Genomic DNA, 24202 nt, shown 5'->3' with positions numbered 1-24202 from the left:
CTGCTGTGAAGGCTTTTCTCTCTGGTTGTGGCGAGCAGGGGCTACTCTCTAGATGTGGTTCATGGGCTTCTCATTGGGGTGGCTTCTCTTGTAGCAGGGCATGGGCTCCAGGGCACGTGGGCTTCAGTGGCTTTAGCATGTGGGCTCGGAAGTCGTGGCTCCTGGGCTCCAGAGCACAGCGGTCGTGATGCAGGGGCTTAGTTGCTCTGCGGCACGTGGTGCCTTCCGGGACCAGGGATCAAGCCTGTGTCTCCTGCACTGGCAGGAAGATTCTTTACCACTGAGCCACTAGCGAAACCGCATTTTGTGTCCTTTGACTTTATAGTATGTCCGTGTATTTTCTATGGAAAAATTTTAACACAAAAGTGATTATTGCTGTTCAGTCACCAAGTCGTGTTTGACTCTTTGTAACTCCATGGACTGCATCACGCCAGGCTTCCCTGTCCTTCACCATCTCCTGGAGCTTGCTCAAACTCACGTCCATTGAGTCAGTGATGCCATCCAACCATCTCATCCTCTGTCGTCCCCTTCTCCTCCTGCCTTCAATCTTTCCCAGCATCAGGGTCTTTTCCAGTGAGTCGTCTCTTCACATCAGGTAGCTGAAGTACTGGAGCTTCAGCTTTAGCATCAGTCCTTCCAATGAATATTTAGGGTTGATTTCCTTTAGGATTGACTGGTTTGATATCCTTGCAGTCTAAGGGACTCTCAAGAGTGTTCTCCAGCACCACAGTTCAAAAACATCAATACTTTGGTGCTCAGCTTTTTTTATGGTCCAACTCTCTCATACATGACTACTGGAAAAACCATAGCTTTGACTATCAGGATCTTTGTCGGCAAAGTGATGTCTCTGCTTTTTAATACGCTGTCTAGGTTTATCATAACTTTCCTTCCAAGGAGCAAGCGTCTTTTAATTTCAAACTGCAATATATAAGATCTCAAACCAATACATTGGACACCTGAAATGACACAATGCTGTATGTTACCAATATTTCAAAAACCAGAAATTTGGATTTGAGATGCCACACCTGAACCTGATTTGTTAGCTGAAAGTTCCTAGAGGGGACAAAGTAGAAAGAAGAGGTGAGGCCTCTTTGGTGGAAGAAAAGAGCTGGAGAAATGTGAGTTGTGTTTTCACCATGACCACCGGGCAGGGGAAGGTGGAATTCTGGCTTCAGGCTGACTCACCCGCCCTTCCCCTGACTGGGAGCCTCCAGCACAGGCTTCTCAGCAGAGATAAGATTTGAGAAACTCTGCAAGAATGGAAACAAAATAAAAACTCGGTGGGAGAAAATGACATATTTATTCTTCAGCATCGGTAACGTTTCCTCTATTACATGCCTGCCCTGTGAAACACACGTACATTTACAAATGAAAGATACATGTTCCTATATTGGAATCCGCCATCCCGGACAAAATGCTCAAATCAGTTGAGCACATTGGCACGCTTCAATTTTTTTTCCCCCGAGAGGAAATTCGGGGAGCTTCAGAGGGTTTCCCAGGTGGCGCTAGTGGTAAAGAATGGCCTGCTTATGCAGGAGACCTGGGTTCGATTCCTGGGTGGGGAAGATCCCCTGGAGGAGGGCACGGCAACCCACTCCAGTATTCTTGCCTGGAGAATCCCATGGACAGAGGAGCCTGGTGGGCTACAGACCACGGGGTCGCAAAGAGTCGGACACAACTGAAGTGACTTAGCACACACGCAGAGGTTTGCCCAGTGGTATCATCTGGTAAGAAGGTTTTCAACAGAGCGTGACCCTGTGGGGGACTGCATCACATGAGCCAGTGACCCACAGCCTGTGGACTCTGCCTATGGACTCGCCCTTCACCTACTTGCTGATGCCTGAAATTTTTTAACGTGAGATAAAACCTCTCATTCCCCAGTTTAGAGATAAACTGTGAAATCTGAGGATAAGGCATGGAACACAGGGTTGAAAGGGCGAGTGTAGAATACCAGAGAGGCTGGCAGGGGGCGGGCGCCAGGCGGCTCTCGCCTCTGAGTGGGAAAGGGAGCTGGGGATGTAGAAGGGGCAACCAGGCCGTTAGTACAGAGCCACAGAGTCTCTGCGAAGATGGGAGAGACAGTCTGCCTCAGGCCCCGAAATACAAAGACATGCTCCCAAAAGGAGAAAATTTCTATGGCCCAGGGCCAAGAGGCGAACAGGAGGAAAGGTGGCCATGCTAAGGAGGAATAGAACTGCATTCCATTCCCAAAGGAACATCCATTCCCACCGGGGGAGCGAGTCTAAGAATTTATGCCCCATCATTCGGCGGGGGAACGTGACTATGCCGCGTTTTTATCGCCACTCAAATCTTTACCCCTGGGGAATATATAGAAGGAAAACTGTGTTGTTCCCCCAGCGCATGAAGTCAGCAAGCATTCCATTCCCCCAGAGGCATTACTTTAGAAAAACTTGAAGGCTTGTTATTTTTGTAGGTTTCTATATAAGTCACACGAAGACTGCCATGGAGATAAAGCGCTCTCGTTGTTCAGCATCTTGAGCACTTAAGGTTAGGTTCTTTCCTGGTTTTGCAACAGCCTGGGCTTCTGCTTCAGTAACAGTATTGAATTCTTCTGTGTAAGAGGTCTTGGGTCACCAGGGTGATGCCCTTTACTAGGTTGAAAAGTGTACCCAAATGGAGGAGGGACTTAGACAATCAGGATGAGATTTCCCTTTCCCCCAGAAATCTGCTTTCTCTTCATTTTAACTGATTTCTGGGTTCAAATTTGACTTTCCATGAGTCAGATCACACTGTGGAGAACGACTTCTCTCTGTCTCCCTCTTTCTTTCCTTCCTTCCTTCTTGACAAATAAAGACACTTCAATTTAAAAAGTATTTATTAGCACTCACCTCAGGTCAGGCACCTGTGATACATCAAGACAGACTCAGCCCTTTCTTCTATGTCCTCACACGCAGTCAAGGCCTTGTATTCTCCTCCTAACTATTTACAAAAAGGAAACTCAAATGATAATCGAAAAGCTGGAAAAACTGAACGCAAACACCCACATACCCTTCTTCTGTTATTTTACCACTTCTGCTCATCTCTCGATGGATAGATAAGTAATATAAGGGCGATAACAATATAAGATCGGTGCATAGGAACAGTTTTTCCTTAGCCATTTGAAAGTAAATGGGAGATACCATGATCCATCACCCCAATATACTTCAGAATGCCTCTCCTCAAAATGAATATACAAGGTTAGATTTTGAGAAGAGAAAAAGTGATGTCTTTTTTTCTTAGGTAGAGTGGGTCCTTGAGGAACACTGACTGTGTTCCAGGTGTGGAATTACAAGGGTAAGAAAGTCTGGAGTTCAGGAAGCCGTGGAGCCTACAGTTTGGACCTGCTCTTGAATTTTATAACTGGCTCAGGAAAACGGCACTCGTGTGTTTAATACCCAGGAATAATAGTTAGCTCATCTCTGCGTCTCCTGTTCAGTCTTCTCTGGTCAAGCTGGATTTGGGGAGTTAAATAAATACATCGAACAGACTATATCTCTGTAATTTACACCCCCTGCCTGTCCCCCCTCCGCCCTTTAAATTCTCACACTGAATCAAGAACAACTTTGCACAACTGGCTGAGCAGGTGTGGTACTTTTCACCCATCTGAGTACCTGCCATGCTGAGTTGGAACACTGTCACAATACGAAAAGCCTTTGCTCCTCGCCTTCTTGCCTTTATATCTTTGGTTCACAAGAGGGATCAGCAGGAATTTGCTGGTGGTCCAGTGGTTAGGACTCTGTGTTCTCACAGCGAGGGACCGGGTTCAGTCTCTGGTTGGGGAACTAAGATCCCACAAGTCATGCAGCACAGCCAAGAAAAAAGAGAGAGAGAGAGATTATCAATATACTGATGGGCACTCTGTCTGATGCAGGTTCTTGTCAGAACATTGATTTGGTACAGATTATACAATAATTCTTTTCTTACTTCCATATACTGCTTTGCAGTGCAGTTTGACTGTAATTACAATATCTACTGGATGCAATACCGCCAATATTTCTGTTTAGTACAGAAATTTTTCCATCTGTACAGTATTATGATTTCAGAGTCTTTTGTAGATTTAGTTCAGCATTTTTTAGAATGCACTTTTTATATAAAAAGAGGTTCAGAAAAATAATATTTTGAGATAAAAAATATCTTGCAGTTACTCTAATATACATTTTAGTCACATTTATATTCCCTCATGTTCAATGTACTTATCTGCTACATTAGAAGCTCAAAGAATAAATACAGAAACTCAAGGAACAAATAAAATTGTTACATTTACTGCCACAATAAGCAATATGGAACATTAAAAACAGTATGAATTCATTAAAAAAAAGAGCAAAGATGGAATGGCAGCATAAAATTAAGAAGGACATTCTAACTGGGCTGTATGGGAACCAGCCTCATTGGTTTCTTCCAAGCAATGCATTTTCGTCAAAACTCATACATATTCACCAAAACAAACAGCATGTCAATGAATTCAATGAACTGCCACTGAAACTGACACATCTATTTCCTCGCATCTGCTTACGGGAATTATGTAAAATACTTAATCCAATGTGTTTTCACCGCAATCCTATTTTTGTCTCTCATCCAGTGAATTTTCATTTAAACCAATACGTTTGCCTGAGACCCGCACGCGTGCGTTTCTTGGAACCTCAGTGCAGTCACAGACTCAGGCATCATGTCTGCGGAAGCCTAACCAATGCATTTCAGTGCAACTCAGCCAATTTTCCACGACACGTATTCTGATTCTCTAGCGGGTATAAAGTCTCCTATAATTGTAAATGCACGTGATTGCGAGGGAAGGCAGGAGAGGTCCTGCCTGGATTGTCGGGTAATACCACAAGTGTGGCTTTCCTAAAGCCTTGATACCTGACGCGTGCTCTGGGGGCCTGCAGCACTGCCATCCAGGAAGCCAGTGCCACAGGAAGGCTCTCAGCCCTGACTCCAGACCTACTGATCCAGAATCTGGATCCCAGAAAGATCCCTAGTCGATGTGTTTGAACAGTAAAATATGAGAAGCGCTGTGTCAAAACAAACTCTTTAACAACCATAGTTATCTCGGGGGTGATACTCAAAGTTTTCTGAGTCAAGCCCTTCTTCCAGTGGATGGAGAGTTTGATGAGACAAAGGTTGAAACCAGCTTACTTTATACGCAAAGGTATATTTGCATATAAAGTTTTTTATTGCACACATGATTCATGCATACATTTTCTTTTAATCAATTCACGTATACATCTTTGAGTCAAAATTTTTTTTAAATTAAACCATTCAGGGCTTCCCTGGTGGCTTAAGTGTTAAAAAATCTGTATGCAATGCATGAGACATGGATTCAGTCCCTAGGTCGGGAAGATCCCCTGCAGAAGGAAATGGCCACCCATCCCAGTATTCTTGCCTGGAAAAGCCCATGGACCAAGGAGCCCAGCAGGCTAGAGTCCATGTGGTCTCTAGAGTAGGAAAAGACTTAGCAACTAAACCACCGCCACGAACAAGAGTTACTAGAGTTAGCAATAGAAATAAACAATGAGGTCATTGGTGACCTGGATAAGAAACTTGTTGGTAGCGCTATGGGGGAGAACTTTGCAATGGGTTCATAAGAGAACAGCCAGAGAGAATTGCTTGCATGGTGTCCCGCAGCAGGAAAGAGATGGATGGGATGCTTAGCCTGAGGAATAAGGTCAGTTCATCCACATCAACAGGAGAGAAGGTCCAGAGAAGTTCAGGTGTGTTGAAGTGATGGTGGGAGCTGGTAGTAGTTCTGTTCTATTTACTTCACTTTTCTCAGAGACTCGGGAAGTATGTCATTAGCTGAAAGTGACAGCTGATGGGAGGAGGAGTTGCTAAGAGGCTTGAGGTGGGAGAAGCTACAAAATAGTCACTGGGAGAGAGTGGGAGTGTATGGAGCCCACCATGGACTTAAAGTATTCTGCACAGTCAGGTGCTTTTCAACAGCTTCTTCTAACTGCCAGGGTACAAGCGTGGAGGAGGCAGGAAATTGGGTTTAAGCAGCCTTGTGGTTGAGCCAGGTGGGAAGGACTGAGCAAGAGACAGGCAGGAGAGTGGTGAGGTCATGCAAAAAGTGATGGTAATAATGACCTTGGAATTGAGTTGGATAAGAAGGAGAAAATGGATATGGGGAGAATGTAGGAAGTAAAAGGATGATGGGATCAATAAGTTAAAGTCCCACCGGGGCTAAAGGATTGCTGGAGTTGGAAATGCGAGAGGCAAGACACTGGGAAGACAGCGGTAGAAGGGGAGTGAGTTATGAACACTGAGGTTATGTGGGGGTTGTCGTTATCAGCCACGACAAAGTTAAGGGTATGGACATGGGAGTGAGCAGCCGATGTGGGGTGATCAGTAAGACTGCTGGAGGAGAGGCCAAGGAGCTGAGCTGCCAGGGCATTGGAAGGATCACTTAAGTGGACATGGAACCCACCAAGAATTAGGATAGCCGTGGTGGACAGGGGGGCCGTGTGCCTCTTCACAGAATGAGGGTGTGACCCCAGGCTCAGTAGGTGACCTTCAACAAAGAGGAATCGTGGGTGGAATCGTCTGATAATGGCATGAGGTTTATAGCTGGATGTATGTGGGAGAAGAGAAGGAAAACGGCATGGAAGTGGAAACAAGGACCTGGAAGATTTCCTCCAGTCCTAAGCTCAGCGGTGCCAAAGGTATAGGCCAGAGAAGAGCCATTTGAGGAACTCAAGGAAAGTGGGTTCCTCCTGGCAGGAGGGGAGCCAGGTCTCAGTTACAGAAAGAAGGTGAAGGGATTGATCCCCAATGAGCCTGAATGAAGGGAGCTTCCAGAATCCCAGCCCTCAGGATTGTTCTTACACAGTTCAGCGGATTTAGCAGATGCCATCATTTAACCAACATTGAGAGTAGTTTGTTTTTTGTTTTTTTTTGCCAAGCTCATTTTTTGTGTTGCTAATAGATACAGAGGAGGTAAATCACTGTTATCAGAGACTTAATGCGAAAGCAGGTGGTAACTGGGACGCGCTACAAAGGTGAGGTTTTATTATTAGTTGAGAGAGACAGAGCCTTCTACCCCAGGCAAAACTGCCCCACTTGATGGCTTTCGATGATGGCACCAGAATTTCTTATTCCTGCAGGAGGTCTCCTTTATCAGCGGGTCTTTCTCTGTTTAACTGTCTTCATGGTGCTTATCACCACCTAGCACATGCATCACTTATTACCTTTTTTATTTCATGGTGAAGACAGGACTTGGTTTTTGTTCATAGTTTTATCTCAGCGGAGCCTAGATGAGCATGTAGCTCAATAGATACTGAATGAATGAATGGATGAGTAAATGTGAATGAATGAATGAGAAAATGCAATGGCCTCTGTCCAATAACCGGTCACCAGACGTGGTTTCCAAGTAGGGGAAAGAGCACAGGTTTTGGAGCAAAAGTCCTAAAGGGGGACCTCCATGGCAGTCCAGTGGTTACGGCTTCACCTCCCAGTGAGGGCGAGGGTTCAATCCCGGGTCTGGGACCTAAGATCCGACCCGCCTCGAAGCCAAAAAACTGAAACAGAAGACAGAAGCAATATTGTCACAAATTCAATAAAGACTTTTAAAATGGTCCATATTAAAAATAAAAAAATTTTTTTTAAATCCTGATGCATAAAGTCTAATCCATAGCCTCTGAGCCTCAAGTTTCTTCATCTATATAATAGAGATGAAGAATTATTGTTATTAAAAAAAATAAACCCTCTCACAATTGTTTTGGAAATTAATGACGTATCAAGTGTACAGTAAATACATTAATAGGTTTCCCAGCTCATAACAACCCTGTAATTGAGTTCAGTTGCCGGGACCAGCGGTGGACACTTGATCCAAATGAGGGCAATCGGAAGCTCCCTCCTGGAAACTAGATGTCAGCATCATGAGATTCTGGAGCCACCTATCTCTTAAATGGTGGGGGTGTAAATTAAGAATTCTGCAGTCACTGTATTTTTACAGGCTGAGGAAAGAGAGAGTCTATTCAAAGAGAGAAGAGAATGACTAGTTACATGTATAACTTAGCCATCTTCACAGCTGGTTTTTGGCTTTGAACCTCTGTAAGACTTATCTGGAGCCTTTTCAAAAAATTCCTTTATTGCTCAAGCTGGTTCAAGAGGGTTTATTACTTGCAAACAAAGACTTATGATAAGAGAATGTAGTCACTCTACATTCTCTACACTGTGCAGTAATCTCTACATGCTTAAATACATTTCATAAACACAAATGGAATGCATGTTATATATTACACTTTTTTTCATTTATCTACATGTTTCTAACATCGGTCCTTGTCCATATACTTTGGATAACCTCGGTCTTTTTTACAACCACATAGCTCTCCATAGTACAAACACATGATCATTTGCACAGCCAGCTCCTTATTTAGGGCCGTTTGGGTTGTTTCTATTTCTGTTGCAAACAATGCCATGTGAACATCCCTCAGCATCAATCTTTGTGGCGATGTTGGAGAATTTTAGATTAGATTCCTAGAAATTGAACTCTAGGGCCAAGAAAAACAAATAGAAGGATAAAGTTAAGAAAAACATATGATATGTGGGCTCTCAATCTCTTGCGATTGGGCCAGAAAGTACCAGGAGTTGTTACAACTCAACAACAACAAAGCAGTTTAAACCTGAGCAAAGGACTTAGACTTTTCTCCAAAGAATTTATACAAACGGCCAGTGAGCACATGCAAAAATGTTCAACATCACTAATGGTTGCTGCTGCTGCTGCTAAGTTGCTTCAGTCGTATCCGACTCTGTGCGACCCCATAAACAGCAGCCCACCAGGCTCCCCCGTCCTTGGGATTCTCCAGGCAAGAACACTGGAGTGGGTTGCCATTTCCTTCTCCAATGCATGAAAGTGAGAAGTGAAAGTGAAGTCGCTCAGTCGTGTCCGACCTCTAGTGACCCAATGGACTGCAGCCTACCAGGCTCCTCCGTCCATGGGGTTTTCCAGGCAACAGTACTGGAGTGGGGTGCCATTGCCTTCTCCCACTAATGGTTACAAAACTGCAAATCAAAACCACAAAGAGATACACTTCACATCCATTAAGGTGACCAGTTTCACTCTTTTTTTGTGGGGCCTCAGACACGGACGGCTGCCTCAGAATGAAGCTCAACATCTCTTTCCCAACCACTGGCTGCCAGAAGCTCATTGAAGTGGACAATGGATGAAAAACTTCGTATTTTCCAGGACAAGCATACAGCCACAGAGGCTGCTGCTGACACTGTGGGTGAAGAAGGGAAGATTATTAGGTCCGAATCGGGGGTGGGAATGACAAACAGGGTCTCCCCATGGAGCAGATTTTCCCCATGAAGAGGATGACCCGTGGCTGAGCCTGCCTGCTGCTGGTCAGGGGCCTTCCTGTTACACACCGAGGGGGACTGGAGAAAGAAAGCGCACATTTGTACAGGGTTGCATTGTGGATGCCAACCTGAGTGTTCTCAATCCGGTCATCGTAAAAAAGGGGGGCGAGAAGGATATTCCTGGACACAGTGATACATTGTGCCTCGTCACCTGAGACCCAAAAGAACTAGCTGCTGCTGCTGCTGCTGCTTAGCTGCTCAGTCATGTTCGACTCTCTGTGGCTCCATGGACTGTAGCCTACCCATCAGGCTCTTCTGTCCATGGGATTCTCCAGCCAAGAATACCGGAGTGGGTTGCCATTTCCTACTCCAAGGGATCATCCCAACCCAGGGATCGAACCCACGTCTCCTGAATTGGCAGGTGGATTCCTTGCCACTAGCGCCACCTGGGAAACCCCCAAAGAGATGGCAAAATCCACAGGCTTTTCAATCTCTTTAAAGAAGATAATGTCCACAAATACGCTGTGAGAAAGCCCCTAAACAAAGAAGGTAAGGATTCAGCATCTTGTTACTCCGTGTGTCCTGCCATGTTGGTGTTTTACTCTGAAGAAGCATCATACCAAGAAAATTAAGGAGGAGGCTGCAGAAGATGCTAAATTTTTGGCCAAGAGAATGAAGGTCAAAGGAAAACACCTGGAACAGATTGCCAAGAGACGGGGGCTGTCGTCTCTGAGAGCTCCTGCTGCCCAGTCTGAGACCAGTCAAAAACGAGACGTCCTAAGAGCAACAAATAAGATCAGACATCAGAAAAAAAAAAAAAAAGATGTTGACTCTAAAAAAAAACCAGCAATAGCAAATTTTGGTGAGAATGTGCAGAAATTGGGCCCCTTGTGCGTTGGTGGGAAGGTAAAATGATGTAGCCACTATAGAAAATAGTATGGTAGCTGATTCCAATTCCGCTTCTGGGTGTATCTACCCCAAAGAATTGAAAGCAAGGTACCAAAGGCATAGTCACACCTCCATGTTCCTTGCAGGATTATTCACAGTAGGCAAAAGGCAGAAGCAACCCAGGTGTCCATCAACAGATGAATAGATAAACAAAACTCACTATGTGTATACAATGGAATATCATTCAGCCTGAAAAAGAAAAGAAATTCTGACACAGTCTCCAACGTGGATGAACCTTGAAGACATTATGTTAAGTGAAATGAGCCAGAAAGACAAACACTATATGATTTCACTTACAAGAGGTGCTTAGCCTATCAAGTTCATAGAGACAAAAATAGAATGGTGGTTGGCAGGGGCTAGAGGAAGGAAGGAATGGAGACTGTTGTTTAATGGGTACAGAGTTTCAGCTTTGCAAGATGAAAAAGTTCTAGAGATCTGCAGCAACAGCATTGTAAACGTACTGAATACCACTGAATGGTATACTTCAGCATGGTTAATGTGATTTTATGTTATGTACATGTGACTACAATTTTTTTTTTTAAAGCATGAGAGAACTGTAACTGCAAAGACAATCCATGGAATGGTTATAATTAAGCTCTTTTTGCAGGAGACCCAGGTTTGATCCCTGAGTCTGGAAGATCCTCTGGAGAAGAGAATGGCAACCCACTCCAGCATTCTTACCTGGAGAATCCCATGGACAGAGGAGCCTGGCTGGCTGTCAGACCCAACTGAGACACTAATGCTTTCACTTTCACTTTGCTCCAAAAAAAAGAAGATAAAAGGCTGGACGCAATGACCAGGCAGTTGAAGTCTTGGATTGAAAGCCAGAGAACTTTACCAAGAAACTCTCATCTGCAGTGGAGCCCAGAGAAAGCTGAGGACCCAGCCCACAGATGAATCATCTGATCCCAAAGAAGGCTAAACTGCCTGGGAAAGCATGGGGCTCTGACACACAGGATAACATATCTGCGCGGATGCTGGGTCTTTGAATTTCTAGTTTCTTCTGAACCTTCCCAGGTGGCTCAGTGGTAAAGACTCACCTGCCAGTGCAGGAGACGAAGGAGATGCAGGTTCGATCCCTGGGTCGGGAAGATGCCCTGGAGGAGGAAATGGCAACCCACTCCACTATTCTTGCCCGCAAAATCCCATGGACAGAGGAGCCTGGTGGGCTACAGTTCACAGGGTGACAAAGAGTCGGACACAACTGAAGCGACTGAGCACAATAAAAGACCATGGCCCTAGGGGCAAAATACATGTCAACAAGGATACTACGCAACTTATGCCATCAGAAGAAACTGAGAATGGATAATCAGAAGGCTGATGGCAGGCACCCCAGTAAAAGTCAGGATAGCCCGCCCAGTGTACCACCTTGAGCTCCCCGGGTGAGAAGAAGGATCTTGCAACGCCAGGGCAAGGGGGCACAGCCACAGTGCTCTGGGTCTTTCTGCAGAGGAACCTAAGGACTCAGCGAACTGTTCACTGGGGAGGGAAATGTCAAATATTTGGAGACTTGGTGGGACTGACACTGATACGTGGAGACCTGAAGCACCATCACGGCCCCCTCGCTCTGTTGCTGTGAGTGTCTGGCCACCAAGTTATTGAGAGTACTGCCCATAGTTTGGAGGCTCACAGTGGATCGCACAGGTCCATAGACCAGCCAGTGGTCATTTCCCCAGACCTCCAATACAATAGTGACAGATATTCTCAGAAGTTGGCAAAACCTTCACATTGGGTCTTTGGCCTGAGAGATAAGAGCCTTCAGTGGGAAAAACCAAGTGCAATTTTCTGAAACTGCCCCCATCCACCTAGCCAAGATAGCAATTAGCACCATCAAATGGTAACAGAATGGAAACACAAGGCTAGAACTTCTTTCTAATATTTCCAATTTGTTAGCTTTTGATGGGGATCTCATAAGACCAGCAGAAAAAAAAAAGTTCCTGGAGAAAGACACAGCAACTCACTCCATTATTCTTGCCTGAGAAATCCCATGGACAGAGGAGCCTGGCGAGCTAGAGTCTATGGAGTCACAAAAGAGTTGGACACAACTTAGTGACTAAACAACAAAAGCTTGATGGTGATTTTAAAAGACTTCAGTTCAGTTCAGTCGCTCAGTCATGTCGACTCTTTGCAACCCCATGAACCGCAGCATGCCAGGCCTCCCTGCCTATCACCAACTCTTGGAGTTCACTCAAACTCATGTCTGTTGGGTATGTGATGCCATCCAGCCATCTCATTCTTTGTCGTCCCCTTCTCCTCCTGCCCTCAATCCCTCCCAGCATCAGGGTCTTTTCCAATGAGTCAACTCTTGGCATGAGGTGGCCAAAGTATTAGAGTTTCAGCTTCAACATCAGTCCTTCAAATGAACACCCAGGACTGATCTCCTTTAGGATGGACTGGTTGGATTTCCTTGCAGTCCAAGGGACTCTCAAGAGTCTTCTCCAACACCATAGTTCAAAAGCATCAATCTTCAGTGCTCAGCTTTCTTCACAGTCCAACTCTCACATTCATACATGACCACTGGAAAAACCATAGCCTTGACTAGACGGACCTTTGCTGACAAAGTAATGTCTCTGTTTTCAATATGCTGTCTAGGTTGGTCATAACTTTCCTTCCAAGGAGTAAGCATCTTTTAATTTCATGGCTGCAATCACCATCTGCAGTGATTTTGGAGCCCAGAAAAATAAAGTCAGCCACTGTTTCCACTGTATCTCCATCTATTTCCCATGAAGTGATGGGACCAGATGCCATGATCTTCGTTTTCTGAATATTGAGCTTTAAGCCAACTTTTTCACTCTCCTCTTTCACCTTCATCAAGAGGCTTTTTAGTTATTTTTTTTCTTTTTCTTTTATTTTTAAACTTTACAATATTGGGTTAGTTTTGCCAAATATCGAAATGAATCCGCCACAGGTATACATATGTTCCCCATCCTGAACCCTCCTCCCTCCTCCCTCCCCGGCTTTTTAGTTCTTCTTCACTTTCTGCCATAAGGGTCGTGTCATCTGCATATCTGAGGTTATTGATATTTCTCCCAGCAATCTTGATTCCAGCTTGTGTTTCTTCCAGTCCAGCATTTCTCATGATGTACTCTGCATATAAGTTAAATAAACAGGGTGACAATATAGCCTTGATGTACTCCTCTTCCTATTTGGAACCAGTCTGTTGTTCCATGTCCAGTTCTAACTGTTGCTTCCTGACCTGCATACAGATTTCTCAAGAGGCAGGTCAGGTGGTCTGGTATTCCCATCTCTTTCAGAATTTTCCACAGTTTCTTGTGGTCCACACAGTCAAAGGCTTTGGCATAGTCAATAAAGCAGAAATAGATGCTTTTCTGGAACTCTCTTGCTTTTTCAGTGATCCAGTGGATGTTGGCAATTTGATCTCTGGTTCCTCTGCCTTTTCTAAAACCAGCTTGAACATCAGGAAGTTCACGGTTCATGTATTGCTGAAGCCTGGCTTTGAGAATTTTGAGCATTACTTTCCTAGCGTGTGAGATGAGTGCAATTGTGCGGTAGTTTGAGCATTCTTTGGCATCGCCTTTCTTTGGGATTGGAATGAAAACTGACCTTTTCCAGTCCTGTGGCCACTGCTGTGTTTTCCAAATTTGCTGGCATATTGAGTATAGCACTTTCACAGCATCATCTTTCAGGATTTGAAATAGCTCAACTGGAATTCCATCACCTCCACTAGCTTTGTTCGTAGTGATGCTTCCTAAGGCCCACTTGACTTCACATTCCAGGATGTCTGGCTCTAGGTCAGTGATCACACCATCGTGATTATCTGGGTCGTGAAGCTCTTTTTTGTACATTTCTTCCGTGTATTCTTGCCACCTCTTCTTAATATCTTCTGCTTCTGCTAGGTCCCTACCATTTCTGTCCTTTATCGAGCCCATCTTTGAATGAAATATTCCCTTGGTATCTCTAATTTTCTAGAAAAGATCTCTAGTCTTTCCCATTCTATTGTTTGCCTCTATTTCTTTTCATTGGTCATTGAGGAAGGCTTTCTTCTCTCTCCTTGCTATTCTTTGGCACTCTGCATTCAGATGGGTATATCTTTCCTTTTCTCCTTCTTTTCACAGCTATTTGTAAGGCCTCCTCAGACAGACATTTTGCTTTTCTGCATTTCTTTTTCTTGGGGGTGGTCTTGATTCCTGTCTCCTGTACAATGTCACAAACCTCCATCCATAGTTCATCAGGCACTCTGTCAATCAGATCTAGTCTCTTAAATCTATTTCTCACTTCCACTGTATAGTCATAAGGGATTTGATTTAGGTCATACCTGAATGGTCTAGTGGTTTTCTCCACTTTCTTCAATTTCAGTCTGTATTTGGCAATAAGGAGTTCATGATCCGAGCCACAGTCAGCTCCCAGTCTTGTTTTTGCTGACTGTATAGAGCTTCTCCATCTTTGGCTGCAAAGAATATAATCAATCTGATTTCGGTGTTGACCATCTGGTGATGTCCATGTGTAGAGTCTTCTCTTGTGTTGTTGGAAGAGGGTGTTTGCTGTGACCAGTGCGTTCTCTTGGCAGCACTCTGTCAGCCTTTGCCCTGCTTCCTGCTGCACTCCAAGGCCGGCTTTGCCTGTTACTCCAGGTGTTTTACAGTTCATGGGGTCACAGTCGGACATGACTGAGCGGCCAACACAACAACGATTGTAATTCACAGCTTTACCTGCAGGTGGCGGCATATCACTGCTATTTTGCTTTTTCTCTTTCCACTTCGTTTCTCTTCATTTTGTAAAGTCATCCATTGGCAGAGTAGGCAATGGAATATATAATGTGGTACCGCGGGCACTGGGGTCTTCCAGAACGATTTAATCTCAAGTTGAATTTAAGTTTTTATTTTTTATTTTTATTTTTTTTTAATTTAAGTTTTTATACTCATCATGGTACCATTAAGGATTAAAAAGATATAGGGTCCTTGGTACTACGTGGGGACCACATATGTCATTCGTATGTCATATCATACATACATGTCACACGTGTGTCATATCACAGAGACAGATTCTAAAGCAGACATTCTCATACTTCTTGTTTATAATTTACAAGAACGCTTTATGCACTTGAAAATTACTAAGCACTAAAAAAAACTTTTTTGTGTGGGTTATATCCATTGATATCTACCACGTGACATTAAAACTAAGTTTTTGAAATACAAAATACACAAGTATATATGGCATCCGTCATTGAAACTATGATGGTATGTCCTATAGTTTTTTAAAAAGTCTATTAGATACATGTGAGAGAATGAGAATGTGAAAAGTAAGAGTCTAAATGGCAAATAAAGTCATAGTATTATTATGAGAAAAGTTAGATCCCTTGGGTTTCCTTAAAGGATTTTGCAGACCCCTGTGGTGTCAGAAATGTATTTAATGTTATCCTTGCTGTAAAGCACAGGAAGCTCAGCTCCGTGCTCCATGATGACCTAGACGGGTGGGGTGGGGCAGAGACTCCAAGAGGAAGGGAATGTATGCACACGTGCAGTTGAGTTGCTTCGTTGCACGGCAGAAGCTAACACAGCATTGTAAAGCAAGTACGTTTCAAGTTTTCTAAAAAGCTAAACTGAAAATAGAATAAAGCACTTTTATAATGGATGGATCTGACTGACACCACCTTAACCTTGCCAAAAATAAAACAGACTGAGTTTGGGTCTCTCACATTGGGATCTAATGAGAGATTTAAACTATTATCTATGTAGCAGTCAGGGAAAAAAATGTTTCAGTTGGTTCTAACCATAAGGAAACAATCAGGGCTTCCCTGGTGGTCCACCGGTTGAGACTCTGCCTTCCAGTAGGGGACACGGGTTTGATTTCTGGTCCAGGAAGATCCCACCTGTCTTGGAGCAACTAAGTCCGTGCGCCACAATTACCGAAGCCCATGAGCCTAGAGCTGCGTTCCACAACAGAGAAGGCAGGACAAGGAGAAGCCTGCGCGCTGCAACTGGAGAGCAGCCCCCCATCGCCGAAACTAGAGAAAGCCGCCAGCGCGCAGCAGTGAAGACCTAGCACAGCCAAAAATAAATAAGTAATTTTTTTTTTTTTTTTAAAGCTCCCTGTGAACTTTTCAGGGTGTATTTTTTTAAGCTAGGGACTTCGCAGTTCAAATGAGGTGGATGAACCTAGAGCCAGTTAGACAGAGTGAAGTCAGTCAGAAAGAGAAAAGCAAATACCGTATATTAACACACGTTAATCAGAAAGAGGGCACTGAAGAGCCTATTGCAGGGCAGCAGTGGACACACGCAGAGGACAGACGTAGGACTGGGCGGGCGGGGTGGGAGGAGGAAGTGGGGGCACGGACGCGCATACACTGCCGTGTGTGACACAGATCGCCGGGGAGACCTGCTGCATGACTCGGGGAGCTCGGACTGAGGCTCTGGAACAACCTAGGGGGTGGGAGAGGGTGGAAGGCGGGAGGGAGTCTCAAAACGGAGGGGACCTATGTATACCTGTGGCCAATTCATGTTACCGGCTGACAGAATCCAATGGACATGAGTGGGAGCAAGCTCCCGGAGCTGGTGATGGACGGGGAAGCCTGGCGTGCTGCAGTCCACGGGGTCGCAAAGAGTCAGACACGACTGAGCGACGGAACAATGACAATTGCAGAAACCAAAGCCACATTGTAAAGCAATTACCCTTCGATAAAAAATAAATAAAAAGCTAAGAACACTGGACTATTACTGTCACCTGCTCTCTTTTCAGATGTCTACCCAAATCTCCTTTCAAATGTGGGTAACAATAAACTGGCCACATTTTTTCTTATGCCCTCTCCCTTTATAAAATGTATTTTATACATTTGTTTACCTAAGAATATAAGCTCTCCACTCTGTGGATCCTAAAATAATTTCTGGAAGGTGGGGATGAGGATCTAACCTCGGGTTAATTCTCATAAAAATGAGAATATAAAAAAATTTAGGTGCTGAGAACTGAGAGGGAGTGATATGTACTTGCCTAATTTCTTCCTGTGGACACACTTTTTAACAAACAGCAAAAGCCAGATTTTGTAAAATTTCAAAGTCTGTTATCTTATTTCCATCATAGGATTCAGAAAGTTAATAAATGTGATAGTCTTGGGAAAATACTTGGATCATAGTTAAAGCTTAATAAAGATTTTTTTTTTAAGTTGTATCTGTGCTTTTGAAAATACTTCTTTAGGAAAAATTCTTACAGAATCCAACACAACACTGTAAAGCAATTATCCTTCAATTAGAAATAAATATATTTTAAAAATCCTTAGAAGTGGATTTATTGGACAAAGAATATAAGCATGTAGTATTTTGATAGATATTGTCATACTGCCTCAAAAAGTTATAATAATGTATATACCCATCAACAGTATAGGAAGGGAGATGGGATGGATTGAGAGATCAGAATTGACATGTATCTACTACTATGTATAAAATAGATAAAAAGGACCTACTGTAAAGCACAGGACACTCTGCTCAATACTCTGTAATGACCTATATGGGAAAATAATTTTTAAAAAGAGTATGTATCTATATGCATAACTGATTCACTTGGCTATACACCTAAAATTAACACAACATTGTAAGGAACTTCCTGGTGGTACAGTGGATACGAATCTACCTGCCAAAGCACGGCACACAGGTTCGATCCCTGGTCCAGGAAGATTCCACACGCCGTGGAGCAACTAAGCCCGTGAGCCCAACTACTGAAGCCCCCACACCCGAGAGACCGTGCTCTGCAGCCAGAGAAGCCACTGCAATGAGAAGCCCGTGAACCACAGCTAGAGAGGAGCCCCCCTCGTCACAGCTAGAGAGGAGCCCCCTCTCGGTCACAGCTAGAGAAAGACCACACGCAGCAATGAAGACCCAGCACAGCCAGAATATAAATACATACAAAAAAGTAAATTAAAGAACTACAACATTGTAAAGTAATCATACTCCAATAAAAATTTCAGAAATTAAAAAAAAAAAAAAACAATATAAGAGTACCATTCCCCCACATCTCAGTCAACCCAGGTACCATCAGACTTCCTAACCTTAATCTTATTTGTGAAATATTGACCTGACTATTATTTCATTTTGCATTTTCCAACCAATGAGGGTGAAAGAGGAGAACGAAAAGGCTGGCTTAAAACTCAAAATTAAAAAAACTAATAAGATCATGGTATCCGGTCCCATCACTTCATGGCAAATAGATGGGTAGAAAGTGGAAACAGAGGCAGACTTTATTTTCTTGGGTTCCAAAATCACAGCAGACGGTGACTGCAGCCATGAAATTAAAAAGCATTTGCTCCTCTGAAGAAAAGGTGTGACAAACCTAGACAGTGTATTAAAAAGCAGAGATATCACTTTGCCGACAAAGGTCTGGATGGTCAAACTATGGTTTTTCCAGTAGTCAGAAATGGATGTGAAAGTTGGACCCTAAAAAAGGCTGAGCACCAAAGAATTGACACCTTTGAATTGTGATGCTGGAGAAAACTCCTGAGAGTCCCTTGGACTGCTAGGAGATCAAACCAGTCAATCCTAAAGGAAATCAACCCTGAATATTCATTGGAAGGACTGATGCTGAAGCTGAAGCTCCAATACTTTGGTCACTTGATGTGAAGAGCTGACTCATTGGAAAAGACCCTGATGCTGGGAAAGATCGAAGGCAGGAGGAGAAGGGGCCGACAGAGAATGAGATGGTTGGATGGCACCACTGACTCAATGGAGATGAGTTTGAGCAAGCTCCAGGAGATGGTGATGGACAGGGAAGCCTGGTGTGCTACAGCCCATGGGGTCACAAAGAGTCAGACACGACTGAGCAACTGAACAGCAACAAAGGGGATTACTCTCAACACTATGGGTGGGCCTTGTCCAATCAGTTGAAGGCCATAAGAGCAAAATCTGAGGTCTTCTGAGGACAGCAACATAAAAATGCTGCCTGTGCTTCCAGACTGCCTCCGCACCCTGCAGATGTCAGACTTGTGTCTCCCACAGCCTCAGCTTCACCATATGAAAAAAAAAAAAAAAATAGAACAGGCCAAAGAAGGCTGGGACTCTGATTAATCTCTAGCATGTTTTCTTCTCTGTTTCAAACTCAGAAAGAGGCAACTGCAGGCATGTGAGTAGGAGCTCAATTTATGCTCATTGTCCTACCTCGGGATTCTCTGAACTCCCCAGTGTATTGTCACAGTTTGGTCCCAAGGGGCTTGGCCCGATTGCAGGGCCTTAGTGTAAGACTATAATGTATTGATGACGTTATGAAAACATTGGAAACTGAAGAGCAGGCCAGGACTGACTTGAATAGTGATGGATCATGTAGCCAACTGAAACTCGTTAATAAACCCCGAAAAGATCCAAGGGCTTGCCTAAACGGCGAAATTCTTAGAAGACATAGTCCAGAACCATTAAGACATTCCGTAAGAGACTGAAGATAAACTGCTGTCATCATTCACCCCTGAGGACCCAACCAAAACTCCAGCCTTTGTTTAGCTTATCAGGATTTTGGAGAATGTGTATTCTACATCTGGAAATATACCAGCATCTATCTGTAAGACGACCCAAAGGAAAGTCATACCTGCATGAGGATCTGCAGAAAAGCAGGCTGTGTCTGAATTACAGAAAGTGATGGCTATCTCACTGCCTTTGGGCCCTTGTGATCAAATATGATTTGGGAAGTGTCTGCCTCCTGAACTCATGTAGACCAGTGCGTGCATGCTAAGTTGCTTCAGTCATCCCTAACTCTTCGTGACCCTATGGATTGTAGCCTGCCAGGTTCCTCTGTCAGTGGAATTTTCCAGGCAAGAATACTGAAGTGGGTTGTCATTTCCTTTTCCAGGGGATCTTCCCGACCCAGGGATTGAACCTGTGCCTCCTGCATTGCAGGCAGATTCTTTACGGCTGAGCCGCCTGGGAAGCCCCATGCAGACCAGAGCCAATGGCAAAAGCCCGTGAGCACCTACCAGTGGCAACCACTTGGATTTTGCACCAGAAAAATTTCCAAATTCTGCCTCCCCAGACACATTATTGGAAAAACCATTACTAGTGAATTATGGGGCATTGATTTGGACTGCCTCAGGGTCTGTAGGTCATCAAAACTTCTGGAACCTGAAGTGTCCATAATGTCTTGGTGATGTCAGAGAAACACTCTGATAAGAAGGCAGTGCTCAGAGGAGTTTCATAATGAAATGGAAATGGTTCAGGATTTCCCTGGTGGTCCAGGGGTTAACGCTGTGCACTTCCACTGCAGGGGGCATAGGTTCCATCCCTGGTTGGAAACTAAGTGGATCATCCTAACATGATCCACTCCCTCCCACTTTAAATTTCCCCTGCTTTTTTCGTACACACATTGCCGCACATGCAGATGCAGCAGAAAAAAAGGAAATGGTTCACCCAGGAGCATGCTGCCAAGGGAATACAGAGAAGTTCTCACTCCCCCTTCAGCAGGTGTCTTCTTTTTCCCAGGACTGACTTTGAAACCATGTTGAAGAGCAGCTGCAACCCATTGGCCCGTGAACAGTGGCTGTGTGAACTCTCAACTGACTGAGAAAGAGCTGCCTGGTTTGCAGATGACAGTTGAGAGATGAGTAAGCAGTATCCTGTCTGGAAGCACTGATTAAAGAAAATAAGAATAAATCAGCTCAGAGGACTGGATTGCGTGCCATTTCCCTAGCAGCGATGAAAGAATTGAACAATGGTAAAAGTTCCTCTGTGTGGGTTTCCTCCCACTCATGTGCCGCAGCTAATGGCCTGGTCATATTGTGGTCATCTGGTGGTTGGACAACGGAAAGCTGGACTGTTAAAGGCAGGCTCATATGAGGTGTGCCCCTATGCAGAACATACTAATAGGAATTGAAGGGGTATGTTCTTCCCCAGCTTTACTGAGATGTAACTGACATATACCACTGTGCAAGTTTTCAAGATGTATGGTGTGTCAATTTGAGACACGTGGCAAAGTGAGTATTATCATGTGTATTCAGTTGGGTCTGACTCTTTGTGATCCCATGGACTAAAGCCCTCTAGGCTCCTCTGTCCATGGGATTCTGCAGGAAGAATACTGAAGTGGATTGCCATTTCCTACCCCAGGGATCTTCCCGACCCAGGGATCTAAACTGTGTCTCTTACATCTCCTACATTGCAGAAGGACTCTTTACCACTGAACCACCAAGGAATCCCTGTTATTATCATAGTGTCAGCCAAAACCTCCGTCACATCACACAAGTACCATTTCTTTTTTGTGATGAGAACATTTAAGACTTCCTCTTTTAGCAACTTTCAAGTACCCTATAGAATATTTTTTTTTAATTTCATCCCAGAATGTTTTAATGTGCATTTCTAAAAATAAGGCCATTTTCCTACATAATTTTAAAACCATGACTGCACCTGAAATCATCCTACATGATCCACTCCCTCCCACTTTAAATTTCCCCTACTTTTTTCATACACACATATATATTTTTTTTAGATTAGGACCCAAGTCGAGACTCAGGCTGATGTCTGGTTGTTATGATTCTTTAGTTTCTTTTTTTTTTTTCCTGTAACACGACTTCTTAAAGAGACTGGGCCTTTTGTCATGCAAAGTATTCCATATTCTGGATTTTTCTGGTTGTTTCCATCCTGTGTCATTTAAGTGTTTCAGTTGGACCACTTTCCTGCTCCTGCTCTGCCTTTACCCACTCCTGTAAAGAGCAGTTTAGATCCAAAGACTTGGTTATTTTCTGGTTAAACTTTTTTTTAAACCATAGTCCTTTGTGGGTAATGTTTACACCTCAGTTTATACCTTTTTTATTTTTTAACTTTTTATTTTGTATTGAAAGAAAGACAGAAAGTGAATTCACTCAGTCGTGTCTGACTCTTTGAGACCCCGTGGACTGTAGCCCACCAGGCTCCTCCATCCATGGAATTTTCCAGGCAAGAGTACTGGAGTGGGGTGCCATTACCTTCTCCAGGGGATCTTCCTGACCCAGGGATCGAACCCGGGTCTCCCGCACTGCCGGCTGACGCTTTAGCATCTGAGCCAGCAGGGAAGCCCTGTTTTGTATCGCGATATAGCCAATTAACAATGTTGTGATAGTTCCAGGTGTACAACAGAGCGACTCAGCCACGTGCACATATACATGGCCTCACACAGAAGTGAGGTCACACAGTGTTTGTCTTTCTGCGTCTGGCTTATTTCAGCTCACACGCATGCATGTGTACATACATACGTGTGTGCAAACACACGGTGCACATACACGTGTCTGCTCCCCCCAGGCTCCCCTCCCTTCCCTCTCGCCACGTAGCACAATGAAGTATTTGTAACGAGGATCATCGTGCTACACGTTAGACTCCCCTCCAGAACTTACTCATCTCGAAACTACAAGTCGGTACCCTTTGCCTGACATCGCTCCGTTTCCTCCAACCCCACCTCAGCCACTGATAACCATCAGCCTACGCTCTGTTTCTGAGAATGGCCTCTTTCGTTTCCACATAGAAGTGAGGTCGTACCGCATTTGTCTCTCCGTGTCTGGCTTATTTCAGCTCACATAAGGCCCTCAACATCCACCCCATCCTCGCCATCGTTTGTCCTCTTTCCGATGCTAACCTTGCTAACAGGCGTGAGACAACACCTCTGTCTGGTCGCGATTTACATTTCTTGATGATTAGTGATCTACAGCCCCTTGTCTCACACCTTGGCCATTGGCATGCCCTCTAAAGAGACATTTGTAGTGATAAGTAACTAGATTAAATGACTTCGCTCTTTTTCATTCTTTCCTTGTTGCTTCTCTGAATAATTTCAGTTGATCTGTCTTCAAGCTAACTTCGGATTGGTCGTGTCTGTTGAAGGTACTCCTTGTTGAATTCTTCGGGCCTTCCCTGGTGACTGGTGACTCAGATGGTAGAGAACCTGCCTGCAATACAGGAGACCTGGGTTTGATCCCTGGGTCAGGAAGATCCCCTGGAGGAGGAAATGGCAACCCACTCCAGTATTCTTGCCTGGAGAATCCCATGGGCAGAGGAGCCTGGTGGGCTACAGTCCTCGGGGTCAGACACAACTGATGCGACTTAGCACACAGTATTAATTATATTTATCATGTTGTACATTACATCCCTAGTAAATTAAATTACATTAAATTTACACAAATTTACCAAAAAATTTAATTTACAAAATGTAAATTAAATTACATTTAATTATAACTGCAAGTTTGTATTTTTTTACTCCTTCATTCAATTCTCCCTTCCCTAGCCCCCTCCCCACACTGTCCCCCCTCCCTGTAATCACAAACCTAATCTCTTTTCCTATGAGCCTTTGCTTGTCTGCAAAACTTTTAACCCCTCCATGAAATCTGAATGAAAGCCTTACCAGGTAGGGTATTCTTGGTTGTACACTTTTCCCTTAAATCTCATTAAATGTATCAAGCTACTCCCTTCTGGCTTAAGTGTCTGCTCACTGTTTCATTCTTCTGCATCATCTGATTTATTGTTAATATCTTTTAGTATCTTTTAGTGTCTTTTAGTGTATCTTTCATTTCACTTACTGTAGTCTTTATCTCTGTTTGTTTCTTGTTTTCTCTTCTTTAAAAACTTCTAACTCCTCATTCTGTGCATCCATTCTTCTCTCAAGTTCTCTGAATATCTTTACCATCATTGAGTGAGTGAGTGAGTGAGTAATAGTCACTCAGTCGGGTCTGACTCTTTGCGACCGCGTAGACTGTATGGCCCGCCAGGCTTCTCTGTCCATGGAATTCTCCAGGCAAGAACACTGGGGTCAGTTGCCATTACCTTGAAGTTTTTTTCAGGTAGATTGCCTACCTTCATGTCACTTACTTTTTAAAAAATAACTTTGTTTATTTATTTACTTGGCTATGCAGGGTCTTAATTGTGGCATGCGAACTCTTAGTTGCAGGATGTATGATCCAGTTCCCTCACCAGGGATCAAACCCAAGACCCTGTACTGGGAGCTTGGAATCTTAGCCACTGGGCCACCAAGGAAGTCCCTCCAATCAGTTCTTGATTTTATCTTTTTCCTTTGTAGGAAG

The 24202-nt window shown here is 44.0% G+C and overlaps 1 pseudogene; it reads left to right on the top strand.

The window, feature by feature from the left end:
- The first annotated feature begins 9096 nt into the window (after window positions 1-9096).
- LOC147347769 (small ribosomal subunit protein eS6 pseudogene) lies at window positions 9097-10209 on the top strand (annotated as a pseudogene).
- The last annotated feature ends 13993 nt before the right edge of the window (window positions 10210-24202 follow it).

This window comes from Bos grunniens, chromosome 23 (genome assembly GCF_055505025.1).
Source record: "Bos grunniens cultivar Pamir isolate PY7600 chromosome 23, Bosgru_T2T1.0, whole genome shotgun sequence".
NCBI classification, from domain to species: Eukaryota; Metazoa; Chordata; class Mammalia; order Artiodactyla; family Bovidae; genus Bos; species Bos grunniens.
This window is presented reverse-complemented; position numbering and strand designations above follow the sequence as displayed.